This window comes from Lissotriton vulgaris, chromosome 2_1 (assembly GCF_964263255.1).
Source record: "Lissotriton vulgaris chromosome 2_1, aLisVul1.2, whole genome shotgun sequence".
In the NCBI taxonomy this organism is placed as follows: Eukaryota; Metazoa; Chordata; class Amphibia; order Caudata; family Salamandridae; genus Lissotriton; species Lissotriton vulgaris.
Genome location: NC_141687.1, coordinates 674,571,385 through 674,597,224, shown reverse-complemented (window position 1 = coordinate 674,597,224; position 25,840 = coordinate 674,571,385). Strand labels below are relative to the sequence as shown.

The following is a 25,840-nucleotide window of genomic DNA, read 5'->3' as shown; positions in this document are numbered from 1 at the left end:
TTTTGATCTACTCCTGTGTAGACATGAACCTGTTTGACCACAATACAATCTAATATTCCAAATAACCGAACTGAACCAGTAAGTGGCTTGAACAAAAACAGCTGTACATTTTTCCAGTCCTATTTGAATATCGGTATTTTTTCCACAACACAATATTGTCTCCACAGAAATGCCAGGTTTCTCATCCTGTTTGCATCACTTGTCTAAGTAGCCAAGGACGTCAATTATGATGATCAAAGCAGTCTCTCCACAAAACAAGCATGTGGGGGTACCAATTCTAGCATGCTATTTATTACCATTGACAAGAGAAGAAAAGGGCAACTAATGATGACATGCAGAGATCTAAGGGGGTCTCAAAAACCATCCTATCCCTCAACAAATGTAATTGACAGCATATTGCTCTTCAGATATCTTCATGCAAGGTTTCAGCATTGTTACTGTGTAATGAACACATCATTAAACTAAGGAATGTAGTAAGCGACAGGGGGTTTAATCTACGCAGCAAGGTAAAATTGCACTAATAAGGTCTTGTGAATGGGCCTCACATTATGCTGTAATTTTATCAGCATGTATTCCAACTTCTGCACTGTGTACTAAATGGGTGATTATAGGTGTAATATTGTTATTTGGGGATAATTATTTTACTGACCCAGAATTTTTTGTACATTGATATATATTCACTGAAAAAACAAAGGTTACATGGACATTAAAGTTAGGGAACAGAATTGTTAAATTCATTGAAAAAACCCAAAGGTTACAGGGACGTTAAAGTTGGTCTCATATTTCACTTGCACAAAACCACGGAAATTCAGCAGTTTTAGTTACCTGAGCTAACTATAACTTACGCCCCCCGCAATGTATTGCTTATGACTTCACATATTACATCACTCATGACATCATCCACATAACTACTCTCACAGCCACCCACACTTCATAAAACCTCTTGTACACCCACTCACATACCCCCATACCTCTCGCTTATCTATTCACACTCACATACCCATTCACAGACCCAAGTACTCAAGCAACCTCGCACTCCTCTGGAGTTCTGGACTTTTTGGTTCCGTCCAGAGGTGTCAGGGAACAACACCCAAAGACCCCGGAGTTCCACCTGCCTTGGTGCACAAATGAACAGAAACACGGGCTTCTCGATGGTGGCGTCAAAGACCAAAGGTTTATTACTGCAGGGACACAGAAGTCACAGATACTACACACGGGCAGAATCTAGGAGCCTGTTCGATTTGTACAAAGAGGGTTGCTCCTTATATACTGAATTTTAAGCTGGGGGCAAATTCTTTACATGTACTACATTCCCAAAACCTTTGTGTCTAAAACAATAAATATTTGGCGTTACACAGGAACCGTCGATAATATCTGAGGCCAAACATTACGAAGAGAGGGGTTCCCACTAGTTTGTCACAATTCCCTGTCAATATTGCATTCAGGACCCGGACCGCCTCATCGTAAAGTTAGTTACCTCCCCCTAATAAAGATTCAGAAAGAAAGAAACAGAGCCAGGTGTGGAAGATAGAAAAGTGGGATAAGGGATGTTTGTGGGTTGTAAATGGGCAAGGCTACCGGCTTCGGCCGCCTAATCATGATCAGGACAATGGACACGAAGACCAGTTTGGCAGGACTGGCCTTGGGCAGAGGAGGCAGCCTTTGTCGAGTCATGCAGCTACAGCGTGATCTGGTTTAAGGTGCACGTGTCATGAAAGAGGTGAATCTCCGGCTAAGGTTACGTGTCCTTAATCGAAATGAAGTGATCAGAGGTTATTGCGTATGTGAGGGCAAGAAACACAAAATGGCTGCCATGATCTAAAATGGATGCCGTGGGTAGATCAGAAATGTGTTTATAAAAGGAGTGCTCTTGCTCGTATCGTAGCGAAAACACCAGGATATACTAAATGGATCATTTGCGGTTCGCTGATACCAATATTATGTATTTCCGACAAACTTGAAAACACGGGTTCAAATCGTCACGGAACCTCACCTTCTTGGCGCTACCCACCCACTCTCTCATACAGGCACTCGCACAAGCATTCACTCACTCATACAGCTGTACACTCACCCATACAGCTACTCACACACTTATTCATCTATACAGCCACTCAAACACCCACTAACATCCATACAAGCACAGACACTTACATGCCCATACACGTCCATACAAGCACTCCCATATCGGCTCACTCACCCATAGTCATTTAAACAGACTCACTCGCCAATACAACCACTCACATACTAACTCCCTTAACCAAACTCACTCAGACAGCCACTCACACCAACAGTCACTTACACACAGTAACTCGCTCATAGCGACTCAAGACACCCGCTCACTTACCCATACAGCCAATAACACAACCATACAGCCACTGACACACCCACTCACTCACCAATACAGTCCCTCACACAGCCACTAAGTTACACACACAGCTACTCTCATACCCATGTATACTCACATACAGCCACTCACATCCATATAGCCACTTCGACACCCACGGATACACACACAGTCACACAGCCATTCACATTACCTATGCTAAAAAATGAAATCACTCAGTAGTACAGAAAGTATACCATTTTAAACTTTTGTAGTACCTAGGTATAAATGTTTAACACTCATTTTTAGAAAACAATTACTGTAATTAGTGAAGTCACTGACCAGGTCAGTAGTGATGTAATATGCAAGGTCATAAGCAATGCATTGCGGGGCGCAAGTTCTAGTAAGCTCAGGTAACTATAACTGCTAAATTTCAGTTTGGCTGAAACGTGTAAGGATAAGTTACTTACCAGTAATCCTAGTTCCCTTTCAGGGGTATCCTCAAAGTCATAAGCACTGAATATTCCCGCCCATGTGCGGGACCCCAGAAACAATATAAAAATATATGTGTAAAAACATATATATCTCGCTCCACAAATATGTACGTACATATATTATTTTTCTCACACCAATGCAGCTCCAAAACTGAGGCTAAAACAATGTAAACACATGTACATGTACTGCAATTAGTAAGGAAACAAAAAACACATTAGGTCAAATATCCCTTGAACTTTGTGTTTTAATGAGTAAAACCACTCATAAATCCTGAAAATTGCTTATAAATAGACATTGTTAGCCCTCAGGCTGCATTGTAAAACGATAGCATAGAAAATGAAAGCATTTTCAACAGAAACTGGCACAGTGCCTTTAAGGCAGCCATGACCCCAGGCTTCCCATCATGCCTCAGGGGTGACAGTTAGGTCAGTTGTTCTTTGCATAACCCTGAAGACAGGGCTCAACCATAAGATTGTAATAGTACCGAATCTCATTTACCTGGGGAGGCGGGTGGGTTGATTATGACTTTGATGAGGATACCCCTGGAAGAGAACTAGGATTACAGGTAAGTAACTTATCCTTCTCTTCCAGGGGATCCTCATCAATAGTCATAAGCACTGAATAGAATAGCAAGCCCATCAACCACCTGCAGGTAAATGAGAAGTACATGACCCAACCAAATCACAGCAGCCAATAACTCAGCTGTTAAACAGATTCCTCAGGGAGGCCTGGCCCACCTGGGTATCTGCTCTCGTGTCAGAATCTAGACAGTAATGTCTGGTAAATGTATGGACAGACCTCCAGGTCGCCGCTTTACAAATCTCAGACATGGGCACATTCTGCAGGTAAGTTGCCGTGGCAGCTCTACCTCTAGTGGAATGCGCTCTAGGGGTGAACCCCAGAGGTTTTTGCGCCAATTGGTAAGCAAGTTTGATACACGAAACGATCAATCTGGAAATGGAACGTTTCGATGCTGCATGACCAGTTCTGATCGATCCATAGTTAATAAATAACTGATCAGAATGCAGTATAGACTTGGACCTGTCCAGATAGAACTTTAAAACCATTTTCAGGTCCAAAGAGTGTAAAGCCCTCTCAGCTGGAGTAGAGGGATTGGGAAAGAAAGTGGGCAGAGATATCGACTGATTGACATGAAAATCTGACACCACTTTCGGCAGGAAAGAAGGGTGCGTTCTCAGCACTTATCTATTCAAATGAAACACTGTATATGGTTCCTTGGTACAGAGAGCCTGAATCTCACTCACCCTACGGGCTGACGTAATCGCTACCAAAAAAGCCGCTTTCCAGGAAATATGCTGTAAAGTAGCTTTATGAATGGGCTCAAAAGGAGGGCCCATCAACTTTGATAGTACTAGGTTAAGCTCCCAGGGAGGAGAAGGAGGACATACAGGAGGGTACACCTTTTTCAGACCCTGCAGGAAATCTTTTACCGCTGGCAACTGGAAAAAAAAAGGTTTGTGAAGGTGATCGCCTATAAGCAGTTATAGCGGCTAAATGCACCTTAATGGAATTAAACTTCAACCCTGCTTTAGCCAGGTACAACAAGTAGGGAAGAACTGCTTCTTCCTGACTCTTCACCGGATTGGGACCATTCTGAAAGCACCACATATAGAACATCTTCCACTTGCATGTGTAAGAGTCTTGTGGAAGGACGTTGTGCTTCTCTCAGAATGGACATGCAGTCTTGTGGCAGTCCTAGATTGCCATACTGAATGACCTCAGGAGCCATGCTGCCAAGTTCAGTGACGGAAGGTTGGGATGATGAATCCTCTCTTTCATCTTCGATAACAGGTCCGGCCTGCATGGAATCTTCTTGTGAGGAGACACTGACAGATGAAGTAGGTCCGTGTACCACCATTGCCTCGGCCAGTCGGGGGCAATCAGGATCATTGTTGTGCATGAGTGGCTCAGCTTGCTCACCACCTTCGAGATCAGCGGAAGGGGTGTAAAGGCGTACACAAATTCCCCTGACCAGTCGATCAAAAGAGCATTCCCTCTTGTTCCTGGTCGGTAGAACCTGGGGGCGAAGCCTGGGCATTTGCTGTTTACGTCGTCCGCGAAGAGATCTATGGAAGGACGACCCCAAGACTGGAAAATGTCTTCTAGCACTTAGTCGTTGAGAACCCAGTACTCTCTGTCTTCGAAGTGCCGACTTAGTGCGTCCGCCCTCACGTTCTTCTCTCCTGGGAGGTGGACTGCTTGAACAGACAACTTGCGAGCCAGAAGCCAATGCCAGATGCGCTGAGCTTTCAGTGATAGAGTTCTTGAGCGTGTTCCTCCCTGCTTGTTCAAATAGTACATCGTGGTGGTGTTGTCAGTTTGTACTAGAACCATTTCCTCCTGAAGCGAGGGAAGGAACGATTTGAGAGCCAGGTGGACTGCTCTCAATTCCAGCAAGTTGATGTGGTAGGTGCTTTCTTTGGACGACCACAGACCCTGCACTTGGAGAGGCCCCATGTGCGCCCCCCAGCCTTGTAAAGACGCGTCTGATGATCGTTTGTGCACGAGGAGGTTGATGGAAGAGAACTCCCACCTGCATGTTCTGCTTCTTTGTCCACCACGGGATGGAAGATTGAGCTACCTCCGACAAAGTGATCTGATCGTCCCAGCGATCTGATTGCTGGTTCCATTTGTCCTCCAGATCCTGCTGAAGAGGACGCATCCGAAGTCTGGCGTTCGGTACTAAGAAGATGCATGAAGCCATCGACCCTAAGAGGGAGGCTATCTTTCGCACTTTCCGAGTCCTGTTGCGAAGAACTTGCTGGCACTTGAGCGTTATCGAAAACTCTCTCTCCTCCGAAGGAAACACTGTTCCTACCTCGGGTGCTAGCAGAGCTCCTAGGAAGTGAATCTTCTGAATGGGTTGGGAGACAGATTTGCTGTAGTTGACATGCAGGCCTAGACGCTGGCAGAGTTCTATGCATGTCTGGAATTGATTCCTTACGTTGTCTGGAGAAGGACCTTTCAACAGCCAATCGTCTAAGTATGGGTATACGAAGACCCCCCCTGCGGCGTAGAGCTGCCGCCACCACTGCGACAAACTTCGCCGACTTCAACCCAAACGGCAGGACTTTGAACTGGTAGTGTGAGGTCCCCACCCAGAATCGAAGGAATCTCCTGTGATCGGGCCGTATCGGGACATGAAAGTACGCATCTTGAAGGTCCAGCGAACACATCCAATCCCCCTTCCTGAGATGTGGATATATTTGGTGAAGCGCCAACATGTGAAACTTTTCTTTTCTGACATGTAGATTGAGTGTTCTCAAGTCCAGAATGGGCCTGTATTCTGCCTTTTGGCCCTTTTATATGACCAGAAAATACCTCGAATAGACTCCTTTCCCCCTTTGATGGCTGATTTTTCGATGAGTGTCGCTACTTCTTTCTTTAACATTTGTAGCTGGTGGCTTGACAATGACATCGGAGGAACGGGTGGAGGTAGACTATGAAAACGAAGACGGTACCCATTCTGCAGCGTAGACAACACCCATTGATCTTTTGTAATGGCCTGCCACTCTGTCCTGTGATGTGCAATGCTTCCCCACACTGGAGTGGACAACGGCGCTGGGGGAAGTGAAGACTCATTGCTTCTGCTGAGGCTTATTGAAGCTGTTGCCTTGGCGCTGATTCGAGTTTCCTTTGGAATTGCGCTTGCCTTTATATTGCGATTTTTGTTGGCCTTGCTGGTTCTGGCCCTTCTGCCAGTGAGGGGTTTGAACCCTCTGCTTCGAAGAGCCCTTGTTGTCAGAACAGAACTTCTTCAGGAATTCCTTTTTCTTTTCAAGCCCCACGGCTTTAAGGGCGTCTAACTCAGTTTTCATCCGTTGCATCTCCTCATCAGCACTCGCCCCAAAGAGAGATGTGTCTGAAAAAGGAAGATTTAGTATTCTGGTTGAGCCTCGGGTTTCAATGCTGTTAGGCGCAACCACGAGGATCTCCTCGCTGTGATTTCATGCGCATAATCATGCGCAGCCAGCGTTGCTCCATCTGCCGCAGCCCCTATAATCTGATTGGAGACTTGACTGCCCTCCATCAGAATCTCCTCGAAGTCCTTTCTATCTTCCTGAGGAAGTTTTGCAGAAAAACTCTGAAGCGAGTCCCAAAGAGATTTATCATATCTGCCCAGCAGAGCTTCCGCATTGGAGACCTTGAGGAAAGAAGCTGAGGTGTTACATACTCTTCTCCCCCATGAGTCTTGTAACTTGCTGTCCTTATCCGGCGGTACCGTGGATGAGGAGGCCACCGCATTGGATTTTTTAGCCGCCGCAATGATTACTGAATCTGGCGGTGGATCGGACTTGAGGAACAGAGGATCTTCTTCAGGAGGGCGATATTTCTTGAGAATCCTTGCTGGGACTGACTTTACCGTCGCCGGAGGCAGGAAGACTTCATTCACCAGATCCATGATACCCGGGACCAACGGCAATAAGGGTTTGGGTGCCGTTCTGTGCTGCAGGGTTTCGAAGATGACCAGTCGTCTTGACCTGCGGAGCTGTCATAGGCACTCCTAGCTTCAGGGCTCCCCTGCCCAAGATGTCTTGGAACGAGAAAATATCCTCAGTTGGAGATATTCTCGAGCGTGGACTGTTTGTTAGGGTCGGAGATTAATTCCTGTGAGATCGGGTCCTCGATGAACTTGAAGAGCTATGAGTCTGCCTGGACCTAGATCTTCTACTTGAGCGAGTTCTAGAACGAGATCGCTCCCTGTGTCTAGATCTTCTTTTACTTGAATGCCCTCTAGAACGAGACCGTTCTCTGCAGCGGGAGGTTTGATCTCGATACGCCCTCAACCGATCCGCTGCCTCCTTGTCCTTCGCCCAGTGGTGAAGAGGTCTATACCACCTTGGGAAAAGACTAACCGGAGGAGATTTTTGGGTGCGATCCTTCACTGGTGAACGTGAACGAGGTTGATCCGCTTGATCCTGCTGCGACCTTGCAGGGGACTTGGACCTCTCCCTATCCGAATAGCTGTTTTCCCGATCCGAGGATCTGCCACTTCGAGATGCCGAAGAGGATGAGAACAGGCTCACTATAGACAGTCTAGAGGAAGACCTCGACCGACCTCTCTCTTCTGAGACCCTCCTTCTCTTGGCGGGAGGATCCTGTATTGGTGATTGCTCCACCTCCGCAGCCGTTGCTGATCCTGGGGAACCCAGTTGAGACCTTAGGACTTGAGACTGGTCTAATGGCTCACTCTGCATCTCTTGTACCACCTGCCTCAGAGGCGACCTCTCCTGTGATCTTGTAGGAGAGATATTCACTGACTCCGAGTCGCCCCGCTCCCTGGATCTCCGCTGATCAGTCGACGGTGGCTGTTTCGACGACGAGCGTCGAGCAGATAGACGTAGAGCGTCTCGCCGTTGAAGGGTGCCTGCTCGATGACGAGGGAGGCTGCTTCGACGCCGACCGCCGATGCTCTGGCGGCGACGGAGGGTGCCTCGACGTCGAATGCCGCTTGTCCGAATGCGACGGAGGCTGCCTCGACGTCAAACGCCATTGACAAGGCGTCGACGTGGGCTGCTTCGACGTCTATCGACCATGTGTTGGCAGAGGCTCCCTCGACGCCGAACGACCACGACTAGTCGTCGACGGAGGTTATCTCGATGCCGAACGTCGGTGGCCAGGCGTCGACGGAGAATGCCTCGACGTCACAGCATGACTATGCTGCTTCGACGCCGGTTGGCTCGCCGTCTAGCTCTTCTGCTTCAACGGCGACCTACCTCTCGACGCTGTCTGTAATGGAGGTACCTTGGATCTCGACGCTGAAGAAGTCTTCTTCGTCGCAGTCGACTGCTTCTTCGACGCAGATCACGAAGGTTAACAAGTCAGGGCTTCTTTCGACGTCGACCGCGCCATCTGACTTTTCTGCTTCTTGGGAGATCTTCCTCTCTCAGAAAGTCCATAAACTCAAATTCGCTCTTGGTCTTTGAGAGTTCTGGATGTTAAAACCTGGCAGTGTTCACAGGTTTTCGAAGAATGAGAGTCTGGAAGGCACAGGATACACACTGAATGAGACATTCTTGGCCATTTTCCTTCCAAATGAAGGGCATTTGTCAAAGAGGGAAGGCATTTTGACAGAAAAAACACCTTTTTTAAGCCTAAAAAGGTAGTAGTAGCACCCTAGGTCTAAAAGACGTCGAGTAAAAGCAAAAATTGTAGATTAATAAGAATATTTTTTGACAAAGTCAAAAAGAAAGGGAGCTGTTTCACCAGGGTCCCGACTGAAGGAGCCGGAAAGAACAACTGACCTAACTGTCTCCCCTGAAGCATGATTAGAAGCCTGGGGTCAGGGCTGCCTTAAAGGCACGGTGCCAGTTTTTGTTGAAAATGGTTTCATTTTCTATGCTATTGTTTTACAATGCAGCCTGAGGGCTAACAATGTCTATTTCTAAGCAATTTTCAGGATTTATGAGTGGTTTTACTCATTAAAACACAAAGTTCAATGGATATTTCACCTAACGTGTTTTTTGTTTCCTTACTAATTGCAGTACATGTACATGTGTTTACATTGTTTTAGCCTCAGTTTTGGAGCTGCATTGGTGTGAGAAAAATAATATATGTACGTACATATATGTTGAGCGAGATATATATGTTTTTACATATATATTTTTATATTGTTTCCGGGGTCCCGCACATGGGCGGGAATATTCAGTGATTACGACTATTGATGAGGATCCCCTGGAAGAGAATGACAGGTTGCGGGAGCACTGCATACAGAAATGAAAAGTAAAGAATAACTTGGAATCACAGGAAGTGGTGTTCCTGTGTCTCTCCATCGCCGTCGGGAGTTTGGAACACGATAGAAAGAAGGAACGAAAGACAAGGGATGCAGGTGAGTTTTTTATTATTCGCACCTAGTCAGCATAACGTTTCGGCCTACACGGAGGCAATGGTCACATGACATGACGCCATGAGAGACGTGGGCAGTTTTAAAGTGCAAGTGCCAAGAAATTAGTGCATTTCATTGGTTGACATGCAAGTGAAGCAGGGGTATGTTAAAAGACATAGAAAACATACTTGTTCATTGCACATAATGGGATAATCCCTGGGAATTTAAAACGATCACTTAAAAATGCACAAGTTAACAATTTCATCCGATAAAAACAATATTTTTACCCTTTGGATTTTGTGTAATTAATATATATAAAATCATTTTTCACAGTGTATATCGAACTTCAAGACACACATATATATATTCTGGTCTGGGATGGAAGTGAAAGTGAGGCAAACAACTTGTAATGTAAAGCACATTTCTATAGCGCTCCTATCACTCCAGGGAGTATCTTGGCGCTTGACCAACCCAGGTGGACGGGTAGGGGGCAAGATGATGAGTGACCTATTACATCACACTATTAGATCAAGGCTCTGCAGGCGACATCAGTTAAAGAAAAGACCCAAGTTTTTAATGCTTTCCTGAAGTGGGTCTCCTGGGATAATGCTCTTAGGGAGGGTGGTAACTGATTCCAGGCCTTAGCGCCCAGAAAGAAGAGGGATCTGCCACCTCTTGTAGTCAGCTTATAGCGAGGGATAGTAAGCAAGTTCTGGCTAGCAGATCTCAGACAGCGGGTGGGGTGATATTTCTTAAACCCGTTGCAGAGGTATTTAGGTCCTTGCTGTTGGAACGCCCTGAACGTGATGACAAGTATCTTAAATAAGATAACTTCATTGACTCATTGAACCAAAATGAGTTAAATCTGAACTTCACTGCCACAATCAAACTTTTTTTAGATGTAGAAATCTACATAGACCAGGGGAGGTTGGAAACTAAATTACACCGCAAACCTACGGCTGGTAATGCCACTTTACACGCAAGTAGTGCGCACCCCACCCACCTCGTGCAAAGCATCCCTTACTGTGAGCTGTTGCGCATAAAAGAATTTGCAGCAATAAGGAAACACTGCTAATAGCGCAAGGGGAAAGCTTAGCGAGGTTCAGAGAACGAGGATATGGCAAAGAACGTCTTAGAAAGGCTCTTCGCAAATGCAACTTGGTTGCTAGGAATCAGCTCTTCAGAAATGATAAGGCCCCAGATAACCAGAAAAAAAGCCCCTGATATGTTCAGATTTATTCTCGACTATAACAAGGAACATCTAGCGGTTAGAAAAGTTATCAAACGTAATGCAAATGCTACTTACCAGTATGCATCTGTTCTTGGCATGTAGGGCTGCTGACATTCATATCTGTGCATAGATCGCCGCCTAGTGTTGGGTCCGGATGATTGCACATTGTTGTCCTGGAAGAGTCTTCGAAGTATCACGAGATAGGTGGCTCCTCCCCTGGACTACAGTGCGCATGGGCATCGCCTTCATCCCCAGATTGTTTTTAGCCATTGGCAGAGATGGAGTGAAGTATGTGAGTGATGACCATGCTATGAGCATATATATATATGAATACTGCAGCTGCTACAGGCGCCGGGGAGGAGGGTGGGCGATATGAATGTCAGCAGCCCTACATGCCAAGAACAGATGCATACTGGTAAGTAGCATTTGCAGTTCGAGGCATGTGGGCTGCTGAATTCATATCTGTGCATAGAATACATAGCAGTCCCTCCATTAGCGGCGGCCGCCCGTGCCAGCTGCAGCAGTCTGAAAAAGTGTTTTGAGAACAGCCTGACCAACAGCTGCCTGCTGTTTGGAGTGCACGTCTACACAGTAATGTTTAGTGAAAGTATGTGTGGTAGACCATGTGGCTGCTCTACAAATATCTTCTAAGGGAATGTTACCTAGGAAAGCCATAGAGGCCCCCAACTTCCTGGTGGAGTGGGCTCTTGGTGGGATAGTGAGAGTGCGTTTAGCTTTAGCGTAACAGATTTGAATGCATTTCACGATCCACCTAGCGATCCCAGCTTTGGAGATAGCGTTTCCCTTGTGGTGTGTGGCAAAAGCAACGAAAAGCTGCTTGGTTCTGCGAAAATCTTTTGTCCTGTCCACGTAGTACATCAAGGCTCTTTTAACGTCAAGGGTGTGGAGCATCCGCTCCGCCAGCGTCTCTGGGTTTTGGAAAAACACCGGCAACTCAATTGTCTGGTTCATATGGAATGGAGATACAACCTTGGGTAAGAATTTAGGGTTAGTGCGGAGCACAACCCTGTTAGCATGTACTTGGAAGAAAGGTTCTTGGATGGTGAGCGCCTACAACTCGCTAACCCTCCATAGCGATGTAATTGCTACTAAGAAAGCAACCTTCCAAGTCAGAAACTGAAGCTCACAAGAGTGCAGTGGCTCGAAGGGAGGACCCATCAGTCTTGTAAGAACCACATTGAGGTTCCATTCTGGAGCTGGTGGGGTCCTTGGTGGAATGACTCTCTTGAGTCCTTCCAGAAAAGCCTTGATAGCAGGGACCTTAAAAAGTGACAGGTGTTGCCTATTCTGGAGGTATGCTGCCATAGCAGACAGGTGAATGCGGATGGAAGAGTACGCCAAATTGCATTGGTACAGGTGGAACAGGTAACAAATGATGTTTTGAATGGAAGCATCTAGCGGGTCAATATCCCGGTTAACACAGTAAATGACGAACCTCTTCCATTTAGCCGCATAACAAGCTCTAGTAGTGGGCTTCCTTGCCTCCCGAATGATGTTCATGCAATCGGGAGGAAGATTGAGGCAGCCAAACTCTAGGACTTCAGGAGCCAGATCGCCAGGTTGAGCTGTTGCGGATCTGGGTGCCGAATGTCGCCATGGCTCTGCGTCAGAAGGCTGGGAGTGAGATGAAGCCTTTGATGCGGTACCACGGAGAGTTCCAGAAACGTGGTGTACCACGGTTGGCGAGCCCACGTTGGAGCAACCAGGATGAGAGTCATCGAGTGCTGCCTGAGCTTGCGTGCCACCAGCGGTATCAGAGGTGCTGGGGGAAAAGCGTACGCAAATCTGCCTGACCAGTTCATCCACATCGCATTGCCCTGGGATTGCGGGTGTGGGAACCTGGCGGCGAAGCTTTGGCATTTTGCGTTCTCCTTTGTGGCGAACAGGTCTATCTCTGGATGACCCCACCTTTGGAAGTACGGTTGGAGTACTGATGGATGTATCTCCCACTCGTGCATTTGATGGCTGTGCCTGCTGAGCAGGTCCGCCATCTGGTTGTCCTTGCCCGGGAGATGCTCTGCCATGAGGAAGATGTTCCTCTGAATGGCCCACTTCCACATGCTCTGAGCCAGATGAGACAGCTGCGGAGAGTGTGTGCCTCCCTGCTTCTGAATGTAGTACATGGCTGTCATGTTGTCCGTCCGGATCAACACGACCTTGTTGCACAGATGTACTTTGAACGCCTTCAAGGCCATGAAGATTGCCATCAGTTCCAACACATTGATGTGCATCTTCCTTTGCTGTAGTGTCCATAGTCCCTGCACTGTGTAGTGGAGTACATGCGCTCCCCATCCCTGGAGAGAAGCGTCCGTCGTCAGGATAATCTGTGGCACAGGCTCTTGGAATGGTCGGCCCTTGCAAAAGTTTTGCGGATTCCACCAATGCAGAGAGTTGTATGCCCGACCGCTCACCAACACTAGGTCTGTCAGTTGCCCATGAGCCTGAGTCCACTGACGTGCTAGGCACTCCTGAAGCGGACGCATATGTAGCCTCGCGTGCGGGACAATGGAGATGCAGGAGGCCATCATGCCTATCAACTGCATGAACACTTTCGCTGGAAGCGAGTGTTGAGGTCTGAATCGTTGGATCAGCGTTTGGATACTGGCGATTCTCACTGAATTTGGCTGCGCAGTGGCTGCCAGAGTGTTTATTGTCGCGCCCAGATACTGCCGTACATGGGTGGGCTGGAGATGGGATTTCGGGTAGTTCAGAGAGAATCCCAGATCGTGCAGGAGATGAATGGTACGGGACACGTGGTCGGCGCACTGCTGTTCTGTTTTTGCTTGAATGAGCCAGTCGTCCAGGTAAGGGTAGACGTGGACGTTCTGGCGTCGTAGATGCGCCGCCACAGTCGCCAGGCACTTCGTAAAGACCCTTGGCGCTTTGGTGACCCCGAACGGCAGAACCCTGAACTGGTAGTGCTGGTCTTGAATCGTGAATCTGAGATACTTCCTGTGGGAAGGATGCAGGGGGATATGAAAGTATGCATCTTTTAGATCCAACGTAGCCAGGAAGTCCCCCTGTTGAAGCAGAGGGAGTACCTGCTGCAACGTGAGCATATGGAAATGCTCCGAGAGAATGTACCAGTTGAGTGGCCTGAGGTCCAGGATGGGCAGTAGGGATCCGTCCTTTTTGGGGATTAGAAAGTACAGAGAGTAAACTCCTGTACCCCTTTCCTGCAGTGGGACGAGCTCTATTGCCCCTTTTTGCAGCATGACTTGAACTTCCTGCTGCAACAAGTGCAAGTGCTCGCCGGACATAGGACGGCTTCTTGGAGGTATGTTTGGTGGAGTGGAAGTAAGTTCCAGACAGTAACCGTACTGGATAAGAGACTTGACCCACCTGTCCGTGGTGATGGATTTCCACGCGGGCAGGAACTGCTGGAGTCTCCCCCCGACCGGTGTTGTATGGTCGGGGGGCAGTGACAAGACGTCACTGCTTGTTGGCGGTGGTGGACCTGGAACTGTTGTTTCCACGTCCCCTGCCTTTGATGTTGTTGCCTCTGTAGCCACCTCTACCCTTGTTGGTGTATGAGGTTTGGGTATTACTTTTATAATACTGTGTGGACTGCGATGCCTGACCCCTTGAGGTGCCTTTGGTATTTGAACGGCGAAAGGAACCACCCCGAAACTGCTGAGACTGGAGGGCCCCCATAGATTTAGCAGTGTCTGTGTCTTTCTTAATTTTTTCCAGAGTCGCATCCACCTCAGGGCCGAACAGGTGGTCAGGATTCACTGTTTCGTTCAGGATTGTGGTTTGTATATCCGGTTTGAAACCTGATATCCTAAGCCATGCATGTCTCCTCAGCAACACACTAGTGTTGATTGCCCTGGAGGCTGTATCAGCCACATCCAGCGCACATTTGATGGAAGCGTTTGTGATGAGCTTTCCTTCCTGAATTAACATTTCCCCTGCCTCCTTGTACTGGTCAGGCAAGTGTTGCAGCAGTGTTTCTAGGGTGTCATAATGAGCCCTATCGTAGCGTGCAAGTAGGGCCTGCGTGATTGAGATTCGCCAAATGTTAGCTGCCTGTGCAGCAATCCCTTTCCCTGAGGCCTCAAATATTTTTGACTCTTTGTCTGGGGGAGGAGCGTCACCAGTGGTCTGCGAGTTCGCCCTCTTGCGTGCGTTGGAAACCACCAACGGGTCCAGTGGCAAGTGTCCCTTGATATATGTTGGATCCGAGGGCGCTGCCTTATATTTTTTGTCAATGCGAGGATTGATGACACGTGCCTGAGTGGGCCCTTTGAAGACCTCAGTCGCGTGCTTTAGCACCCCTTTGAGCATTGGCAATGTCTTGACTGACTTTTCAGCCACAGAGAAAGTGTCAAATAAAAAGTCCACATCCACAGGATCTGAATGTAGCTCGACATCATGGTTAGCTGCAGCTCGCTCAATTAAAGCGTTGAAGGCAGCCGAGTCCTCCGTTGGTGAGGTCTTCGCTGCAAAGAGCTGCGGTTCCTGACCCGATTGCGGGTCGTCGGGGTCGCCTCCGGCAGACCAAGGCTCATGTTCCTCCTCCGGATCCGAGTACGCCGGATAGTTGTACTCGGCCTCCTCATCGTCACCATCCCCTGCGATGGAACGCGTTGGCGACTGTTCTTGAGCCTGTGGGGAGGCAGGCTCTATCGGGGCCGAAGTACCCGCAGAGTCCTTCTTGTTCTTGAGAGGAATACGAAAATGTTCTAACACCGGCTCCGTGGTGATTTTCCTCTTGAGGAGAGACAGTTTCCCGGTATTGGCGTCGATGATGACCTCTCGACGCTCTTCCTCCGTAAGCGGCTGGAGCCGAGGCTTCGACACCACCAGTGCTGCCTTGGGCGCCGACACCTGCTTCGAGGGCACACCTGCCCCATGCTTCGGAGCGAAAGCCTTCGGCGTCGACTTCGGCGGCAGGGTGAAGCGGATAGGCGTTTGCTCCTTTGTGGGCTTTGTTGTGTGCTTCGGCACCACATCCCCTGTTTCGGGAACCACAGCGTCCTTCCGAATCCGCTGCAGGGACTCCGCGACCTTCTTCGTCAAGGCCGGGGAGGGGTTGACCGGCTCGAGCGATCTCCGGGAGTCGGGTCTACGAGAGGCACCGCCTTCGGAGCCGACACTCCACGTTCCTTGTCCCCGACGGGCGGAGCCGTGGAGTCGCTTTGACGCTTCTTCGAAGCTTTCTTCGGGTCATCGACCCCGACCATCTTCGGCGCCGACGCGGCCGCGTCGGTCGACTTCGTTTTCGGCGTCGACCCCGAGGCCTTCGGGTCGGCCATCTTGGCACGGCTCTTGAGGTCGGCCATTTTGAATTTCTTGGAAGTCGATGCCTTCAGAGCCTTTTGCACCAGTGCAGCTTTCACTTTCGGTTTCGAAACCGGAGGAGTGGATCCTAATGGCTTCACTTTCGTTTTCGTTAACGGGAGTGGCACATTAGAAATGTCCGTGACCGGGCCCGGAGGCGGGGCTGCTGGACTAGTAACGAGGTCTTGGGTAAGGCCCGAAGGCGATCCCTCGACCTGGGCCGCATGAAGGGGATTGACCCCTGAGGCAGTCTGGGGGCGCTCCTCCTCCGAGCTGTCCCCCACGGTGGCAATGGCCCCATCGTCGTCCCCTACCTCGTCTCCCGCGTCGTAGGCATCCCCTTCAGACGCGGGGCTAGAGACCGAAACCCGCATAACATCGTCGTCTTCAACAGATTCTTCGAAGATGTCATCCGGCGGGGGCGCCGAGGCTGCCGATAACTGGGCCTGAAGTCGAGCGGCCCGACGAATTTTGAGGGTTTTCTTACACCGGAACTTCGAGCAGGCCATACACCTGGCCTCATCATGGTCCGGTGACAAACATTTGTTGCACACAGGGTGCACATCGAGGTGTGAATACTTGGAGGTGCACACCGGGCACCTTTTGAACGGAGTTCGTTCCATGTCTGGAGCGTCGAGTAGGCCCGTCCGCGCCGAGAGCACGCGGATGGGTAGCAAGAGTTCGGAGCGGAGAACAGACAAAACCCGAACAAAACGATACCGACGCCCAGCCTAAAGACCTTTTGGTCTCGAGTTAGAAAAGTTTTACAACTATCGATTCCGACAGAGGGAACCGAAACACATCCGAACCCAATGGCGGAAAAAAACAATCTGGGGATGGAGGCGATGCCCATGCGCACTGTAGTCCAGGGGAGGAGCCACCTATCTCGTGATACTTCGAAGACTCTTCCAGGACAACAATGTGCAATCATCCGGACCCAACACTAGGCGGCGATCTATGCACAGATATGAATTCAGCAGCCCACATGCCTCGAACTTGGCATTTTGCTAAACAGGATCCAGTCATTGGCAGAACTATCCCAAAAAATCCAATGATAACATACAGGAGAGGGGGATCAATGAAGGATGCCCTAGTGGATAATGATCCAGGTGGACCACAACCCAAGGGCTCATGGTTCTCACAAAGAAAAGGATTTTTCAAATGTAAGGTGTGCAAAGCCTGTCAGCACGGTGTTAATATGACCGAATTTTCAACACCGTTTGGTGGGCCAAACAGGTCAATCACCAAAGCACTCAATTGCAAAATCGATCGTGTCATCTATGTGTTGGAGTGCCCTTGTTGATTGAAATACATCGGAAGTACTACTTTACCAGGACACAAGAGGATACTGCAACACATTCGGGCAATTAAGAATCACGATCAGGCATATCCAGTGGCCAGACATTTCCACGAGAGGCATGAGGGCAATTCGAAAGATCTAAAATATTACCTCATAGAATCTGTCCCTAGGAAAAAACATGGGGGGAATTGAGAGAAGAGCCTTAGATTGTTGGAAATGCACTACATTTTAAGCATGGATAGTAAGCACCCTAATGGTTTAAATAGTTCTGAAGAATTACATGCCAGCTTGTACGGCATGATAAGTTTCCTGTAGTACAAATTGCAAAATCCAAAGTGGACACAAAAACACCCCCCTCTCCTAATGTTGGACCTAGTTTTGACACTAAAACATTAGCATATAGCCCAAACCTCCTAGATATCCCATATGATGAAATAGTGTAACGGGAGAATAGAACTGTATGACCTGGTGGCATCAAAACAAAAAGTGAGAAAATATATTTATATATGTAAATACAATCACAGTACATGGATTAGCACTTTGAATTCCTTGTATATTTTAATCTCTTTTTTAATCACCTTAGAAATAACTTTTTTTGATATGTCACTGTATTCTTCAAAGGTTTTAATTTTTGTCTATTTTAATGGTGGGCATAAGACTTAAATGTGGATGTATCCAAAGTTCTGTCAACTAAATACATCCAGTGAGGACAAACCAAAGTTAATTCTCCAGGGCAATACCATATTTCCTTTCTGTTCCCCCTTCGCCCCCACCCCGCCCTCCCTCCACCCATCCTTTTCTGTAAGTGGTCATGACTAGGTATTATCAAGCTGGATGAATTACAAAAAAAAGATTTCAACCACCAATGCGAGATACTTTATGTATTTGTACATTTATGGTTTTACTAAGTTTATTTCATATTTATATGGTTATGTAAATATGAATGTAAATAATGAAATTATATTCTCATGTATGTGTTTCGAAATATATCTATTTATTTGTTTGCATAGGTGGAATAAATCATGAACGGTATTCTAAGGACTGCTAAATGCACATATTAATGACCAAAGAAACATACAAAATGTATGGCGATGGTGGCATTTAAGCCTAAATGAATTGTTTGTGGGATTTTTCCTTTCTTCTTTTGAGTGGGGGGTGGTGGGATATTAAACTGCCTTATTTCGGTATTTTGCCAAGACTCACTCACTGGGTATTAGTTAACATGGTATTTGTAGCTTCACGCCGACGTGGACGACGTCATAGAGGCACGGCATCGCACGCGACTCGGCTGACTTCACAGACACTACAATAGGCCTACGTGTCACGATTCTCCTGTCCCTTTCTATGGAAGCCTGCAAAATGCTCATCAGTCATGTACATCTAGTACATAACTTTATTTTCTCATTTGAAAAAACCCACCCCTTTCCCGTGCACCAGCACCTCTTTATGTATTTGTGTAATGATTTTAGAAACGTTTTGCGAGAGAAATAGCAATAACTGTTGCTGTCTCATAATTTCTATGTTCTTTTACATTGTGACCGCATTTTCGTGATTTATCTGAAGTATTTCACTTGTATAACCTTGCTGTCAAAAAGCCTTTTACACGCTGAAAGCCGAAGGCAAAATAAACGCGTGTGCGTTTACTTTTGCCGTCGGAAAGCCTTCTGCTCGCGCTGCACGCGGAAAGCCGAAGGCGCCGTCTGAAAGCCTTCTGCTCGCGCTGCACGCGGAAAGCCGAAGGCAGTGTAAACGTGCAAGCGCACGTTGTCTCTGGGTGCGGACGGTATTTAAACCGCACCCAGACCTTGAGAACTCGCTTTGCCTCTGGATTCTCAAGAGGGCAGCTACGCGAGAACATTCAGCAGATTCCCTGCTTCCAGCGCTCCACCTGAGGACTTCGTGGGAGCATTTCCTAAGCTTATTGAACAGCTTGTCCAGCGCAAGGATAGAAGAACTTTGCTTGCAGCTCAGCAATCTTCACGATCAGCACAAGAAGACTTAAAGCTAAGTTTTTGTTACTCTCAAGGCGCCCAACGCAAGAAAGAAAGTTATTTAAAATTGGATTTGACAAGATTTCTCTATGGTTAATGTCTTTTGGGGGCTATTTGAATATCTGTGTATTCTTTAGAGTCTGATTTTTTCACAATAAGGATTATTGTGATTTGCAGTGAGCACAAATCGGTTTTCTGTTTTGGAGAATTCACAAGAAAATCGTTGTGAGTTACATTTTATGTTTTAGGAGTATTGAAGTTACTTTACTGTGTAGGAGTATTCACAAGAAGGTCATTGTGAATTACGTATGCACGAGTTGTCGCTTTTCTTGGTGTATTTCATTTTTCTTAGGTAAGATACACAGGAGCTCATCAGAACCCACCATTTAATCTTGAGAGGAGTAGATTCTCAAGTAAGTTTAGGTAACAGGGGAGGGAGAACGAGGAGAAAGAACTAGTGGGAAAGACTTGATTTGGTTAATATTTATTTATTTATTTATTTAATTCACAGACTTCTAATCAGTAAAGCTACAAGTTATCCATAAAGGACAACTCCAAGACTGCATTCCTGACAAGACAAGAAATACTGGACGGTGGACAGAACCAGACTGTTCGCAGGTAGGACTCAGCTCAGTGGATACTAGTTCTTTAACTAGGGAAGAGGGTGGACCAGCTTTTAAGTAGGAATACTTTAAGAATAGAATTGGAAAGTAAGTATTATGTTCTTGTTAATTCGCAGGTCGACAGTCAGACGCATAACACTCCAGTCAACGTCCAGTACCGGCCCTCCTCCCGAAAGTTCTAGTTAATGCTTAGCTGTAAAAATCTAGTCAGCAAGTTTTGGTTAGAGTTTTTGGGAAGTTGGTCCCTTGCGTCTCTGCGAAAACCTCTACGCTGTCTACAGGAATTCCTGTCTTCAAAAGGTAAGAGACAGCGTACCTAGGTCTTGACACTATGCCGGCGTGATTGTCCTTCCAAGACACCGCCTATCCTCTGCACGATTTTGCGCGCAAAGGCTTATTTACAGGTGGCTTGCTGAATGTCAGTTCCCTGCCCAAACACGCTCACGAAATCGCCCAGCTCATAGATAATCATCATCTTGATGCTTTATTCCTGACGGAAACATGGACCCACTCTGACTGCAATATAGAACTGGATTGGGCTTGCCCACAAGACTTCAGAATCCTGCATCTCCCACGACCTAAGGGGCGGGGCGGTGGAGTCGGTCTAATCTATAGAGCGTCCTGGTCAGCAAAAACTATTGCTATGGACCCAGTGGTCGGGACCGAAATATTTGGCCTTTCCATCGACTGTCACCATGGTACCACCTTTACGGCGGTGATTTGTTACCGCCCGCCGGGAGTTTTTAACTCTACTCAGCAGCAGTCGCTCCTCACCACCCTCACTAATATGGCCACCTCTCATAACAACCTGATTGTTTTGGGCGATTTCAACCTTTGGCCCAACGGCAGCCTAGATTCTGCACTCAACAATCTCCTACTCTCCTGTGAAGGAATGGGACTTTCCCAGCTAGTGAACAAACCCACACACGCAGCAGGGCACCAGCTCGATTTAATCTTCTCCTCCCCCCAGCTAGCACTTCTGAGCGACATTCTGCCGATGTGCTGGACTGACCATGCACTCATCAAATTTCATATAGTAGGTAGCAGGTCTTGCAGACCGGCACTCCACGGCCATGTACCCCCGTACAGAGACTGGAAGGCTCTGGACAAACTCAGACTGACTGGCCCAGTATTTGAAGTGGAAGACAGTTTCTCCATTACTCAACCAGTTGAGGCCAATTATCTATCCCTTTGTACAAGGATTTCCAACATCTCGGAACGCCTCGTCCCTCTGAAAAAGGGCAAACCACAGAGACGAGCGCCGGCCCCATGGTTTGATGACTCCTTAAGAGCTCTCAAACTAGCATGCAGACAAGCAGAGAGAAAATGGAGGCAGGGTTATTCTGACACTCACAAAACCCTCTGGAAAGAAAACCTCCGGGAGTACAAAACTGCCATCGCCCAAAATAAGGCTAAACATTATTGTTCCATCATCACCAACGCCACGAACAGCTCAAAAAGTATTTTTCAAATACTCAAAAACCTAACCAATCCGGACTGTGTCACCTCTACACAGCCTCCTACCCAAGCCCTCTGCGACAATCTTGCAGTGTTTTTCATTAATAAAATAAACACCATTATTCACAACCTGAAAACACCTCCCTCTTCAGAAACTTTTAACACGCAGAGACCAGACATCAGCCCGCGAAACTTGTCGTCTCCAGGCTCTGTCCTCTTGGCTAGACTGTGGGAATTTCCTCCAATCCCGGCCTTTGAGTTTGAAAGACTTGCGCTTGGTATCACCTCGGGTTCTCCACTCGACCCCCTACCTCCAAAAGTTTGGAAAAATTTATTTTGGTAATGAACTTTTTGACACCATGCGCCTAATATGCAACCAGTCTTTGCACAGTGGCTTTGTCCCAACCCCGTGGAAACAGGCACTAATCACCCCTCTCTTGAAGAAACCCTCCCTGAGCCCAGACTGTCTCTCCAACTACCGACCCATCTCTCTGCTGCCTTTCCCAGTGAAGGTCGTCAGTTCGTGTCTGTCCGCCCACCTAGAACAAAACAACCTTCTTGACGATCACCAGTTCGGGTTCCGTCCTGCCCACGGCACCGAAACAGCAGTCTTAACTGCCATGGAGGATCTTCGCATGCGTGCAGACAGGGGCCAGCCAGTGGCGTTGATACTGCTGGACCTGTCTGCCGCATTCGACACGGTTAACCATGGTAGGCTGCTGCAGAGACTTGGTGAAGTGGGAGTGGAAGGCACTGCATTGCTCTGGTTTCACTCCTACCTTCGGGACAGAAGACAGGCTGTCTCCCTTCCCCCATTCCAATCCACCTTTGCACCAGTACCCCAGGGAGTCCCTCAGGGCTCCTCCATCAGCCCCATTCTTTTTAACGTGTACCTCATCCCGCTAATCAAACTGATCCAATCTTTTGGGATCAAAACAATAAATTACGCGGATGACACTCAGCTCATCCTCTCGTGGGAAGGTGAAGATGCCATTCCGTTCTCCACCTTCCACGACTGCCTAAGAGAGACGGCTGGATGGCTACACAGAAACTCCCTCCAGTTCAACTCCGCTAAAACGGAGGTCCTGTTTTGCTCAGGCACTAAGATACCCCGTCAGTTTCCGAATGAATTTTGGCCCCCGGAGTTTAGAAATAAACCTCTGCCAGTTCCTTCGGTGCGCAACCTGGGAGCCATACTGAACAACAAATTAAGTATGGAAACCCAGGTGACGAAAACTGTGGGGATCTGCACAGCTCTGCTTCGATCACTGCGGAAAATCATGCCTCTTCTCCCGGCACAAGCCAGGGCGTCGATAGTCAGGTGTACGATACTCAGTCGCCTTGACTATTGTAACGCCCTGCTCCTGGAGTCTCCAGTCACGATGATGGATCGACTACAGCGAATTCAATCTGCCGCCGCCAAGCTGGCTCTTGGCTGGACGAGGAGGGCCTCGGCCACAGCAGCTCTGGCTGAGCTACACTGGCTACCCTTAAAACAACGAGTGGCCTTCAAGTCCCTCTGCATTGTCTTTAAGGCTCTGCACGGACTTGGACCCAAACCTCTGCAAGCCCTGTTTCTGTGGTACACTCCTGCCAGAGACCTACGCTCATCCTCGGCCTGTCTGGTAAAGGTACCCAGATTCAACAGAACCAGAACAGGGGGCAGATCCTTCAGTGTTGCAGCGGCCAAGCTGTGGAACAGCCTGCCCACTGACATACGTCAGATATCACAGCTTCTTCCATTCAGGAGACGTATCAAGACCTGGCTCTTCCCCAAATAAATTGTCTGTCTGGCTGTTCTCCCGGTTATCCGTTAACAGAGTAATTTCCAGCGCCAGGAAGCCTGCAAGGTGTCAGTCGCGCTTTACAAATTCTCAAAATAATAATAATAATGAAATCAGTTCCGCCCTTTTTTCCGTTCCTTCGAGGCACACGGACAGACCAATGACCGCAGCCATACACAGTATACGCAGTACAAATATCAAGGTAACACACAGTGTGAAGCAAATGCAATAAAACATTTGAAATAAACAACTCATTGACAATAAAGTAAATACATTACAGTAACTCTGGTATAGAAGAGTGGACAAGGGGGAGGCGGGTGGGTCAGTAAGGAATCCACAGGCAGATACTGTATCTATACCAGAAAAAGCGTTACCGAAGGTAAGTAACTTGTTCTTCTGATAGATACATTTGCCAGTGCATTCCTCACCTTGTGAATAGAGTCCAACAGCAGTCCCCACTCCCGGAGGAGGGTTTCTACTCTTCTACACCAGAAAATCCTGGAGGACAGAGCGCGCAAAGTGGCCGTCTCTCCTCACCTCAGTGTCCAAGCAATAATGCTTTGCGAAAGTGTGGAGGGAGGCCCAAGTCGCCGCTCTACAGATGTCCTCAACCAGCACACCTCTTGAAAGTGCAGATGTCGAAGACTTCGCTCTAGTAGAGTGAGCTCTTATACCCTCTGGAGGATCCTTACCGGCCAAAGAGTAGCAGATCTTTATACAGAGGATGATCCATCTTGAAAGAATCCTCTTATGTACCGCTCTTCCTTTCTTGCATCCAGCAAAACCAACTAAGAGCTGGTCATCTATTCGATAGTTTTTAGTTCTATCAAGATAAAAACTCACCGCCCTATTGGGGTCCAGACGGTGTAGTCTCTCCTCCTTGGAAGGGTGAGGGGGAGGATAAAAGGTAGGAAGGGTAATAGATGGACCTAGGTGGAAGGGAGTCACCACCTTAGGGAGAAAAGCAGCCCTGGTCCTAAGAAGCACAAGTTACTACTTGTGTAACGATATATCTGTAAGAGACATTAGTTAGTGATAGATTCCTTACCTTAGAATATCCCTAGGCGTCAGACTGGATCCGGAAATTTTTGCGTAGCAATACCCCTGCGCGCTGGTAGGCGTCGTCTGCGGCTCCGCGTCCGTCGTCGGCGTCGTGAGCGCCGGGATGACGTCGGAGTATATAGACGGCGCCCATGCGCGCTGACGTCAGTTCTGATAACACAGCTTTTCCGCGCCAGATACGCAGAGCCATGATAGAACTAACACTGGTGCCATGAAACTAGGGCCCTGAAAGGGGATGACCTTAACCCTAAATATCGGTTCGCAGAACGGGGAGGATGGGAGGGCGGTAAGGAATCTATCACTAACTAATGTCTCTTACAGATATATCGTTACACAAGTAGTAACTTGTGCATCTGAAAGAGACACGTTAGTGATAGATTCCTTACCTTAGAATAGATACCCCAGCAATACCAACCCCGGTGGTGGGTCTGCGAACCAATATCACACCAGAAAGTCCTGGAGGACGGAACGGCCAAAGAAGCCATCCCTCCGGACTGGACTGTCCAGGCAGTAGTGTCTTGCGAACGTGTGCAGCGAGGCCCACGTGGCTGCCTGACAGATGTCCTGCAGGGGGACACCGCGGCCCAGGGCAGTTGTCGTTGCCGTGGCCCGAGTGGAGTGAGCCCGCAATCCAGCCGGGGGCTCCTTCCTCGCCATGGAGTAGCATGCTTGGATGCACAAGATGATCCACCTGGAGATGGTCCTCTTGTGTACAGCCTTACCCTTCTTCGCGCCCACGTAACCAACGAAGAGTTGGTCATCCACCCGGAATTGGCGAGTGCGGTCTAGGTAGTAGGAGAGCGCACGTTTTGGATCCAGACGGTGGAGCCTCTCCTCCTCTTTCGAGGGATGCGGAGGCGGGAAGAAGGTGGGCAAGGTGATGGACTGCCCGATGTGGAAGGCCGTGACAACCTTGGGCAGAAAGGAAGGTCGTGTACGCAACACCACCTTATCAGGATGAACAGACAGAAAAGGTGGAGAAGAAGAAAGAGCCTGGAGCTCACTCACCCTCCTGGCAGAGGTGATGGCAACCAGGAAGGCCGTCTTTAGAGTAAGGAGACGAAGAGGGAAGTTATGAAGTGGCTCAAAGGGAGCACACATCAGATAGGTGAGAACCAGATTCAAGTCCCACTGGGGCATCACGAAGGGAACAGGAGGGAACATGTGCGTGATGCCCTTCAGAAATCTACTCACAATAGGGGACTTGAATAAAGAAGGCTGATCTGGTAGCCTCAAGAAGGCTGAAAGAGCAGAAAGGTACCCTTTAAGAGTGCCCAGAGCAGAGCCCTGCTGGGCAAGGGAAAGAAGAAAGAGCAGCACTTCCGAAAGGGGTGCAGAGAGGGGATCCACAGCCTTTGCTGCGCACCATGCCACAAATCTATTCCACCGGCAGGCGTATACCGACTTCGTGGAGGGACGCCT

General features: G+C 48.2%; 1 protein-coding gene across 3 annotated transcripts in view; it reads right to left on the bottom strand.

Annotated features, from left to right (window-relative positions):
• HIPK3 (homeodomain interacting protein kinase 3) overlaps positions 1-25,840 on the bottom strand; it is a 565,819-nt gene that overhangs the window by 94,511 nt on the left and 445,468 nt on the right. The gene's annotated exons all lie outside the window — the stretch shown is intronic.